Here is a 12850-nt window from a genome sequence, read left to right as displayed (position 1 = left end):
CTAGCCAGGGAGTTCCAGGATCTTACTCAGACTACCGAGTCAGTGGCGGAGATCACCGCCAAGTTCAGGGAAAGGGCTCTTCTTGTTCCTCAGTATGCAGCCGATGAGGAGATGAAGAAGGCCCGTTATCATGAGATGTTGCGGAGTGATATCCGCATGTTTGTGAGCCGGTCCAGTTGTAAAACGCTGGAGGACATGATTGCTAGAGCCAGGAAGAGGGAGATTGATCTCGAGATGGAGAGGAAGAGGAAACCGGAGGCGGTTTCGGGTTCAGGTAGTGCGGGCAAAAAGCCCAAGGTTTCAGATCACAGGTCCAGGAGTCAGCAGAGCCACGGCCGGTGTGGCAAGTGTGGGAGGATGCACGAGGGGGCGTGCAAGGCAGGGAGTTCTGGCTGCTACAAGTGCGGTCGGATTGGGCATATGAGCAGGGATTGTACGGCCCCTGCTACTGCGGTTTCAGCATCAGATCTGATTTGCTTTCAGTGCAATCAGAGGGGACACAAAAGGTCCCAGTGTCCCAGTTTAGCTGCAGCAGGGAAGGTGGTTGCACCTGCCCCTGCCACCCTGAGGATTACGGATGGCCGGCAGGGCCGAGCTGATGCGCCGGTGGCGAAGAGCAGGGCATTTCAGATGACAGCAGAGGAGGCGCGAGCGACTCCTGATGTGGTGACGGGTATGAATCTTTCCTTTATCTCTTGTTATTATATTGCTTGAATATTACTTGATGATATGTTTTATTTAGGGTCGTTCTCGGTGAACGGCACCCCTACTTTGGTATTGTTCGATTCGGGGGCTACCCGATCATTTGTATCGCTTGCGCTTAGCAAGAGATTTAGCAGAGCTCCAGGGGAGCTGGATTGTCCACTAGAGGTTGAGATAGCAGATGATAGGACCGTGAGGGTCGGCAGAGTACATAGAGGGTGTTCCCTTCAGATATTTGATGAGCAGTTTTCAGTGGACCTGGTTCCTATTCCCCTGCGTGGGAATAAAGTTATTGTGGGCATGGATTGGCTGAGCCCCAATGGGGCGGTGATTGATTGTAAGCTACAGCTAGTGAGGGTTCGCACCCCCAGCGGAGGAGAGATAGTGATTCAGGGCGAGAGGCCCCAGCGAGGACCGATCTTTTGTTCCGCCGCGAGGGCGAGGCGCTATGTTCAGCAGGGTTGCGCCGGTTTTGTAGCTTACGTCTTGGATGCCCGGGAGAAGGGCAAGCCGGCAATTGATGATGTTCCTGTTGTTCGTGACTACCCGGATGTATTCCCCGAGGATTTGCCGGGGATACCTCCAGAGAGGCAGGTTGAGTTCAGGATCGACCTAGTTCCTGGTGCGGCTCCGATAGCCAAAGCACCGTATCGACTTGCTCCCCCTGAGATGCAGGAGTTGTCTACACAGCTTCAGGAGCTGTTAGACAAGGGTTTCATTCGGCCGAGCAGTTCGCCTTGGGGAGCACCGATCTTATTTGTGAGGAAGAAGGATGGGTCGCATCGTATGTGCATTGATTATCGGGAGTTGAACAAAGTAACGGTAAAGAACCGTTACCCACTTCCGAGGATAGATGACTTGTTTGATCAGCTTCAGGGAGCGTCTTGGTTCTCCAAGATCGATCTACGCTTCGGTTATCATCAGATGAGGGTTAGAGATGAGGATGTACAGAAGACTGCTTTCAGGACCCGGTATAGTCATTATGAGTTCGTGGTGATGCCATTTGGGCTCACCAATGCCCCAGCCGCGTTCATGGACCTCATGAACCGCGTGTGCAGACCGATGCTGGATCGGTCAGTGATAGTGTTTATAGATGACATCTTGGTGTATTCCAAGACCCAGGGGCAGCATGAGGAGCACCTGCGGGAGGTGTTGGAGACTTTGAGGAGGGAGAGACTATTCGCAAAGTTCTCCAAGTGTGAGTTCTGGTTGCGCGAGGTGTAGTTTCTTGGTCATCTCGTCAACCAGAAGGGTATTTTGGTAGATCCGGCCAAGATTGAGGCCGTGATGCAGTGGGAGGTCCCGAGGTCTCCATCTGAGATTCAGAGCTTCCTGGGGTTCGCAGGGTATTATCGGAGATTTATTCAGGACTTCTCCAAGATAGCAGTGCCGCTCACCCGACTAACCAAGAAGTCGGTGGTTTTTCGTTGGGGGGCCTGAGCAGCAGGCGGCGTTCGAGACTCTCAGGCAGAGATTGTGCGAGGCCCCGATCCTTACCTTGCCAGAGGGAGTAGAGGACTTCGTAGTCTATTGTGATGCTTCGATCATAGGTATGGGAGTAGTATTGATGCAGCGAGGCCATGTGGTAGCTTATGCCTCGAGACAGTTGAAGCCTCACGAGGCTAATTATCCTACTCACGATTTGGAGCTGGGGGCAGTTGTGTTTGCCCTCAAGATTTGGAGACATTACCTTTATGGGGTCCGCTGTACTATTTACACGGATCACAAGAGTTTGCGATATCTTATGGATCAGCCGAGTTTGAACATGAGACAGAGGAGATGGTTAGACGTGCTGAAGGACTATGACTGTGAGATCCTTTATCATCCAGGGAAGGCCAATGTGGTGGCCGACGCCCTGAGCCGCAAGGTGTCGACGGCCCCTATCAGAGATCTGTGCATGAGGATGACAGTGATCACTCCGTTGTTGGAGCGGATCAAGGAGGCTCAGATGGAGGGCCTCAAGGAGGAGAGCCAGAAGTGTGAAAGGATAGTGGGCCGAGTAGCTTCATTTGATTACGACAGTCGTGGTTTGTTGACACTTCATGGTAGGATATGGGTACCGTACTGGGGTGGGGTACGGCAAGTATTGATGGACGAGGCTCATAAGTCTCGGTTTTCTATCCACCCAGGGGCGATGAAGATGTATCGAGATCTTCGACCTGATTATTGGTGGCCCTGCATGAAGCGAGATGTCGCTTGGTATGTGGAGAGATGTTTGACCTGCCGGAAAGTCAAGGCGGAGCACCAGAGACCTCACGGCAAGATGCAGCCGTTAGACATTCCCGTGTGGAAATGGGAGGATATCACCATGGACTTTGTCACCAAACTCCCTAGGACCGCACGCGAGGTGGACTCGATATGGGTAGTAGTGGATCGGTTGACGAAGAGTGCCCATTTTATTCCGATTCAGGAGAGTATATCGGCGGAGAAGTTAGCCGATATCTATGTGCGAGAGATTGTGGCACGTCATGGAGTGCCGGTATCGGTGGTGTCGGACCGAGATGTTCGTTTCACGTCCAGATTCTGGAAGCGATTCCACGACGAGATGGGTACTCGTCTCCATTTCAGCACCGCTTTTCATCCTCAGACTGACGGGCAGAGCGAGAGGACGATTCAGACTCTCGAGGACATGCTTAGGGCATGTGTTCTAGATTTTGGGGGCAGTTGGGATACGTATCTTCCGTTAGCGGAATTCTCGTATAACAACAGTTATCATGCGAGCATTGATCGACCTCCTTTTGAGATGTTATATGGCAGGAAGTGCAGGACCCCGATTTGTTGGGGCGAGGTCGGTCAGCGAGTCATCGGGAGCACCGAAGTGGTGCTCAAGACGACTGAGTTGATCCAGCAGGTCCGTAGTAGGCTGCAGACTGCGCAGAGTCGGCAGAAGAGCTACGCCGACAGGAGGCGTTCGGACCTGGAGTTCCAGGTGGGAGATATGGTTCTTCTGAAAGTCTCACCTTGGAAGGGTGTCATTAGGTTCCGGAAGAGGGGAAAATTGGGCCCCAGATTCATTGGTCCTTTCAGGGTTTTGGCCCGGGTGGGTCGGGTTGCTTATCGGTTAGATCTTCCTGAGGAGCTAAGTCTGATACACAACACCTTCCACGTGTCGCAGTTGAGGAAGTGTTTGGTGGATGAGACAGCAGTCGTTCCCTTAGAGGACATTCAGGTTGATAGCGGCCTAAATTATATCGAGAAGCCGGTCGCGATTCTGGAACGGAAGACCAAGACCTTGAGGAACAAGGTAATTCAGCTAGTAAAGGTGCAGTGGCGGCACCGGAAGGGGTCTGAATGGACGTGGGAGGCTGAGGAGGAGATGAGAGCGCACTACCCGGAGTTATTTGCAGATCCAGCCGTAGCAGACTTCGAGGACGACGTCTGAGACAAGTGGGGGAGAATTGTAACGACCCGTTCCCGGTATGTTGATTTATTGGTAATTATAGTGAGTTTTCTAGAGGGACTCGGCGAGTTCTAGCCTGACTCGCCGAGTCGGGTCGCGTCTGAGGGCACGCGTGAGCCGGGGACTCGACGAGTCCATATCCCCGACTCGGCGAGTCCATCTGTCTGGGTGAAACCCTAAATTCCCCGGGTTGCCCACTATTTATACCACCTTATAGCCCCCATTCTCGCCTCCCTCACCCTGAGAACACAGTGTTAGAGCCCCAAACCTCCATTGAAGAGCTTATATGTGTTTTGGTGCCATTTTGTGAAGGTGTGAAGAAGGAGAAGAAGGAAGAAGCAAGGAGAAGTGTTGTAGTGCAAAGATCCAAGGCCAAATCAGAGCTAATAGAGGTATTTTCGGAGTTCCATCTTGTTATATGCTTTAAACTTCCATTAGAGCTCTCCTAAGAGCTAGTTGATGCTTGTTCCAAGCCTTGCACTTGCATGAATGTCTTATTAAGTCGGAATATCTATGGATCTGAATGTTGGGGTGTTGTAGAGCCCAGATCTACTGTCTTTTTGGAGTTATATTACATGATAACCATAGATCTACCCATCTTATGTATCTTTTAGCTTTATTTCCCTTATTCATGAGGTTGTGCACGTAAAGTTGGAAACTTTACGTGGTAAAACAGCTTATTGGACTCAGATCTATCAATTGTATGCATTGGATTCAAACAAAATCAAGTAGAAATCTGTTGCATGGCGGCGACTCGGCGAGTCGGAAGAACGACTCGACGAGTCGGGTCGCGAGTCCCGAGTCCTTCAGTTTAATCAGTGTCGAGTGGACGAGATGAGTTAGGGAGTGGACTCAGCGAGTTGAGAGTAGACTCAGTGATGGAGGGACTCGGCGAGTTGTTCATACAACTCGGCGAGTCCAAGGCAATCTTCTTGGGGATCAAGAACAACTCGTCGAGTCTGTTCATCCGACTCGGCGAGTCGGATGAAGATTGTCTGAGTTCTTGGATCAAGAGGGTACTCGTCGAGTCGATGCCAGACTCGACGAGTAGCAGTGAGTAAGGGAAAAATGAGAGTAGGACTCGGCGAGTTGGGTGGCCCAACTCGGCGAGTCAGCCCAAAGGAGAGTTGACTTTGACCAAGGGTAAAAGAGTCATTTTACCCCAAGCGCAGTGTTTAGTATTTGATTGAGTGTGTTTATGGCTTGTAGCCGAGGAGATTCAGGAGCAGCCGCCGTTAGCTTTCCGAGCCACACACTCAGCAGCCAGCTTACGAGGTGAGTTTCCTTCCTGTAGGAACGGGTCTAAGGCCACAATGCCGGCCCGTTCAGTTAGCAGTAGTTTCCGGATTTAGGTCCGATGCAGCAGTTAGTATGTTCGATGCCTTCGTGGTTCGAACAGGATTTGTGTGCTATGTTTTATGTGTTAAGTATTATGTGTTCCGGGCCACGGCCCGATATAGCATGTCGTATATGTTTTATGCTAGTTGATGTGTTATGCTATGCCATGTTCAGTCAGTTCCGGACTTCGGTCCGATGCAGTTAGTTCCGGACTTCGGTCCGATGCAGGGGACAAGGTCCCAGTTAGTTCCGGACTTCGGTCCGATGCAGTTAGTTTCGGAATTCGGTCCGATGCAGGGGACAAGGTCCCAGTCAGTTCCGGACTTCGGTCCGATGCAGTTAGTTCCGGACTTCGGTCCGATGCAGGGGACAAGGTCCTAGTCAGTTCCGGACTTCGGTCCGATGCAGTTTCCGGGCTTCGGCCCGATGCAGTGGGCAAGGCCCAATATGTGTTTATATGTTATTGTATGGTATGTGGTATTTTGGGGGAGCTCACTAAGCTTCGTGCTTACAGTTTCAGTTTTGGTTTCAGGTACTTCCGCAAGCAAAGGGAAGAGCTCGGGGTGACAGCATCGCACACACCACAGCATAGCTTTATCCTGGGGATGTCTCTTGATGTTTTGGATTGATGTAGTATGATACAGTTTTCCGCAAAATATTTTATTATGTTTTGGGGATACATCGCGTATGTTTTATGTTATGATACTTATATTATGGTTTTGATTATATGGAAAAACGAAAATTTTTGGGTCGTGTTTTTGGGTCATTTCAATATACTTGCGAAGCACATGGAGCATAAAAATTATCACTCATAAACAACCAAGATGTAAAGATACTAACTCATTGCAAAGCACACGAACACAAATTACAAAATCCCTACGGAATCTCGAATGCAAACTACAGATAAGTAAGAACACAAACGCGTTCAAAAGTGAACAATTATAGAAGAGGTAGATTTGGGGGAAACTGATTAATTTTACCCATTAAAGCTTCAGAGCCAAGACCAGCACCAGATTCGATGAAACGGCGGAGGTTACAGACCCATAACATCGAAGAAGCCGGCGGAATCTTCCAACATAACAAAGCGGATTGTAAGAAGAATTTGAATAATTAAAACTAAAAACCTTAACAACGAAATTAAAGAGATGGAAAATAGGTATATGTTGAAGTCGATAGTACCTGATCCGATGATGTGAGTGTGCGACAACAGGGGGAGGAAGGAATTGTGCTACGATCAGAATGAAGCTAGATATGGAAGGAAGCTACAACTTGCGTGTGTGTATATGCGATAACAGGGGAAACACCAACTGGAATCAGCGATTGGATGCAAATATCGGAATCCTCAGGGAAGGGAAGTATCGATCGTGACTTAAGAAGCTATGGAGGAAAACAATTTTTGGCATAATCGAAGATGGAGAGGGTGGGGGTGTGCGGTCGATTTTTTCAAAATAATTAGATTAGGGTTTTCTAGTAAAGTAGAGAGAGAGAGAAAGAGAGAGAGAGAGAGAGAGAGAGAGAGAGAGAGAGATTATAGGAATTTTAATTTAAATAAATTATATGGATTTCCTATTGTACCCTTCTTGCCATTTCAAAGTTACATATTTAGCACATCAGTTTTATAAATGTTCATAAATGGTTTGGTTAATAATAGCCATAGATCTAATTATTTACAAGGTTGTGATATGTTCTCGCATTCTCAACCTTTTTGGTGTTCTCATTTGATCCTACTCCTATATATATATATATATATATATATATATATATATATATATATATATATATATATATATATATATATGTATGTATGTATGTAGAGAGAGGGGGGGGGGGGGGGGGGGGGAGGGAGCTAGGTTCATATATTATAATTAAATATTGTTTGAATGTAAGATTGACTATGAACCAATCAAAATTTAAAAGGAATTTAAACAATTAAATAAATAAGGGCATTTAAGTAATTTGATAAATAACTTCCACAAATAATCTCCTATAATTATGCTAATCATCGACTTGACCTAATATCCATCTTTAAAGTCGTCACACAAAATTGAAAGATGTGTTGTTCTTCTTCACCCTATCCTCGTCGTCGTCTTCCCTAGGGCTAGCATAAAGAGGCAAGAAACGGAAGGAGAATATAGAAAAAAATTGTAATCTCATGTAAAACCAACACTATTAATGAGTTTTGAAAAACTAATTTATATCGCATAATATATCAATTGTCTTTTAAGATTTGTTAAAAACAATTATAAGTTGCTTGTTAAAGACTATGTTTGGCGTACAAGTTTAAAAGCTGACTGATAACTGAAAAGCTAGCTATTAAATAAAAAGTTAGCTCATAGCTGAAAAGTTAGCTGATAAAAAATGACATTTGGTAAACTAGCTCAAATATATAAAATTACATAAAATGACATAAGAGAGTATGTGTTTCTATAATTAATTAAAGGGTGTATTTGGAAATTTTTTAAAAAACTCCTAAAAAGCTAGTCTAAGTAGCTTTTCAAAACAATAGCTTATAAGTTAGCTTATAAGCTACTTTTTGGCTTACCAAACACGACAACATTAAAAAGATCAAAAAAAATAAGCTAGCTTATCAGCTAGCTGTGGCGTGCCAAACACAACCAAAATGTCACACATCGACTCCAGTTTTAATAGAAATTACAAGGCCTAGAGGTTAGAAATTTTTTGATGTTAATTGGTATGTTCATACTACGTCAATACTAATGTATTGCAAGTTTTTTTTTATTTCATGGATGTTTCCATTGGATTTAATGGCTAAAAAAGTGTTACTTTTACATTTTTAACAAATATGTTAGTTGCACATTCTGTTAAAATATACATAAAATCAATCTCTAAAAGTATGTTGATATGGGAAATTTGCCAATTCTACCAAAAATATTCTTTCGGAATGAGTTATATCTATTGTTTGTTAGATTTTATAAATTATAAATGAACTGAAGTTAATGATAAAATTATTGTAGTGGTACACTCCTTACATAGTTTTTTTATGGGTTTAGGTTTTGATGAGGTTGCCATTGGCGTGGAATCGAGTTCAAGAACATACAAACACATACAAAATAAAGACTTGGAATTGAGTTCAAGAACAAGTGTATTCTACCAAGAATTACACTCTTACGATAATACATCATATTTTTGTAAGAATAGGTAGAATCAAGTCACTCTTACGATAATACATCATATATTTAATAATGCCATTTTTTAAGAAATTTATTCATTTTTTATGATATTCTGTTAGAATATGAATAATTATATTAAAATGTATAAGGTTATTATTTTCTAAGAGTACGTACGAATTTTAATTTAACTTCGAATGTCTAAAAATATGTAAGAACGTTGTTATTTTGGGGGTTCAAGAATTTTGTTACTCTTTAATCAGATTCTAACATAATAATATTCTGACATAATATTTTCATAAATTTTAATAAAACAATAGTCTAAAAAAATTAAGTTGGTTATGCTTATAAATTATGTTTGAATTTAAATTGAAATAATTTAAAACAACATATTTTTTTAAATAAAGAGAATTAATAATCCCTTAAAATATGTAATTTTTTTTAATTTATCTATATTGACTAAAATACCCTTAGAATTAAATTAGACAGTGTTTTTCCATTACCTTTAATTCAATAATATTTATTAAATACTATCTTAAAATAACTAAAATGATTAGTCCACATCAACCCTCCATACACACAATAGATAATTAAAACACAATAATCTAGCTATATATATATATATATATATATATATATATATATATATATATAGAGAGAGAGAGAGAGAGAGAGAGAGAGAGAAGGGGGGTGGTTGAGAAAGCGATAAATGAATCTAGGACACTCATTTCGAATCTGCCGCTTAAACGTTTCAGTGTACCGGAAAGACGGAACAGATTTTATTCATATATGATTACGTATTTATTTATCAATAAGTATATATTTATTCTTATATATATATATATATATATATATATATATATATATATATATATATATATATATATAGAATAAGTGTGTCTGTTCACAAGGGATTATTCATATAAAAATATGACGGGTGGTGGTGGAGTTGGTAGCGGTGGCGATAGTGGTGGTGGCGGTGGCGGTTGCGGTGACGAGGATAGTTGTGGCAATAGTAGTGGTGATGGTGGCCTGGATAGTGGAGATGGTCACTATAGTGGCATAAGTATCAGAGGTGATGGCAGGGATAATGGTGGGGTGGTAGCGGTGGTGGTGGCTAGTTGTTGGGGAGGTCACGGTGGTAATAAAGAAGGTATTAGTAGTGGTAAAGGTGACAAAAATGGTAGTAGGGAGGTGTTAGAGGAGACGTGAGGTGGTGAATTCATATATTAATACATGTAAATTTATATTAACATATGAATTTTACCTATCCTCTGTCGCATCGGTACAACGAAGGGTTTTATGACAAGATATAAATGAGTGGCTGGAATTGATTACCTTATTCTCAACTTTTTTTTCTCAATTGAACATCCCCTATCTCTCTCTCCCTCTCTCTCTCTCTCGCTCTCTCTCTCTCTCTTTCTCTCTCTCTCTCTCTCTTTATATATATATATATATATATATATATATATATATATATATATATATATATCTTTACTATCTTATAAAAGAAATCATACTATTTCTAAAAATAGATTAAATATAATAATATTATTTTTTTAAGATGTTCAAATCATTAAGCTAATAGTACAAGTAGTCATCAATAAAATAATATTAAATTTTAACCTGTGTTTTGAATCCTTATATTTCTCAACAAATTCTATCTCCTTCCCTGAATTTTGGATAATTTAAAATTTGAAACCATCAGGATATACATGTTGATTCAAATATCCCTCCTGCAGATGGCTCTTTCTTAATAAGTTTTTATTTTAATCTTTACTTGTAATTGATTTCATCATTTTTAACTTTTTGTATTTTTATCTTATAAATATATTGGATGAAGGCTTTATTATATCAGGTTTGTTCCTAAAAAGGTTTTTACTATGTTTCTTTAATGTGTTGGCTTTGCAGGTTCAAAGAACTTAACCAAGAGGGTCAGTTAGAGCATTGTATTATCATTAGTTTATATATTTTGGCATCTTACTTTTGCAATAAATAACAGTTAAACACAAGATTTGACATGATTAAGGTAGTTTGTATATTTTTCATCTTGTTTAGTCTAAAAATGAAATCTTTTTCATCATTGGTCCTTATAATATCAAGTTTCGTCACATGGACTTCCTGATTACAGTGATTATTGTCCTTATTATAAGGCTCTATATAGATTTTGTTCAATATTTTAAGGTTTCGAGAACCTAAATCAATATGAATCCTTGAATTACATACCATCGTTGAAAATTTTTTAATTTGTGACCAAACTTGGTTTAAAATCACAATGAACAAGTTGACACTTGAGTATTTTGGCCTTCTGAAAGTCCTATTCATCGACTTTTAAATCACAACACCTAATATTCTAAAGGTTTGTTTTTATAAACTATTATTTATATATTTTAGCATTTTAATTAGTAGGACATTAAATTAATAAAGGAATTAAGGAAAATGAAAAAAAAAAAAAAAAAAAAAAAGGACGATAAACATTACAAGTGGTTTGGGTATGTATAAATGGAAGTAATAAACATTTAGGGGGTGTTTGGCAAAAAAGCTTATTGCTTATTAGTTTATTAGCTTATAAGTTAATAAGTAAGTGTAGGGTAACTTATGAAAAAATGACGTATTAGAGGTTCCCCACCGGAATAAGTTATTTTAATCCAAACACTTTTTTAACTTATAGTGATGTGGAACCTAATAAGTTGTTTTAAAAAAACTTAGCCAAACACCCCCTTAATATGGTATGGTAATGCTCTTGAAAAATGGATGTCATTTAATATTCATTTCTCGAAGTGAACGCAAAATGGTTTTAACTCTAAAGAGATCAAATTATTCGCCGCCCGCCGCTTTGCGCGGGTAGACGGCTAGTATGTATACATACATATATATATATATATATATATATATATATATATATATATATATATGTATGTATATATATATATAGAGAGAGAGAGGTATGTTCAAATGAGAACAATTCTAAATTTGAGAACAAATGAGAACAATTTTATACCACCTATTCGTTAAATGAAGAAAAAAAAGGCGCGTCATTTATGTTTTACTTAACAGAAGGGCTTATGTGTAATTTAACATTTCTATTATCCATGCTTTGCTTATTCTCGCACAAAGCAACGGCACCCCACTCCGATCCTTCCCTCCGCCCAATACCGCCTACTCCCGTTAATCTGAAAGACACCATCACTCACTAGCATAGTTTACCACCACTGGAATCGAGAAGCTGATTTTTTTGATGAAATCAAGAAGATAATTGAAGTATTGGATCGATCAAAAAGGGGAAAGGGGATGTTAATCTCTTAGATCTAAGGAGCTGAAGCCCTAGTTCTCATGGAAAATTTCTGATAATCCATCACCACGTGAGTACACTTATCGATTTGATTTCACAAGTTACTCACAGTTAGATATGAGAAAGAATCTGGTTATCTATTTTAGATTGGATTCATGGATCGGTCTAGGGCTTAGTGGAATCCTATTATCAACACCTAACTTAACGCTAGTTAAAAAATCGACAAAAATAGGATCCTTATATGGTGAAAGTTAACATTGAGGAAGAGTTTTTGGTGTCACACACCAACTGTTTGATAAAAGTCCTCTTAGAATTTTTCATAGTGGAGTTGGATTCATGGATTGGTCTAGGGCTTAGTGGAATCATATTATCAACACCTTAACTTTGAACCCTCATTAAGCCAAACATTAAGGCCCTTAGTTTAAATTGAATTTCACATCTATCTAGCCTAATAAGTAACCAAAAATCATGCTAAAAGTGATAAACTTAAGGCTTAACCATTAATTTCTTAATAGAACACCAAAAACGATATAGAAGATGTTATGATCAATTTTCCCAAATATGTCCTCTAACTTCTAAAATCTGTGCAAGTCAATACGAACATCTAAAAATCATGAGACTTAGTTTTCTGGAAATCTTAGTGTGTCTAATTTCTTCAAGCTTTGAATCACATTTCAAAATTCCAAATCCTTGAAGGGTAAAATTGGCAATCTACTCAGGCTGGTCCATGTTGTCACAGATTTCATGTACTGTCTTCAAAAAATCATAATAAATTCATCAGAATTCCAAATGTCAAAATTCCAAAGCCTATAGTTAGATATGGGTGTATAGTTTCCAACATATAAAGGGTCTGATGTAATTCTTAGTATATTGATACAGTTTGTTCAAAGAGTTTTGAGTGGTCCAAAAAATGACAACTAAAAGTTACCAACTTGTAAATTTAATATAAAATAAGCCAAAAATCATTAGAATGAGATCTTTATATTTCTA

Source organism: Lactuca saligna, chromosome 8 (genome assembly GCF_052625555.1).
Source record: "Lactuca saligna cultivar CGN05327 chromosome 8, ASM5262555v1, whole genome shotgun sequence".
NCBI lineage: Eukaryota > Viridiplantae > Streptophyta > Magnoliopsida > Asterales > Asteraceae > Lactuca > Lactuca saligna.
Note: the sequence above shows the minus strand (reverse complement) of the source record.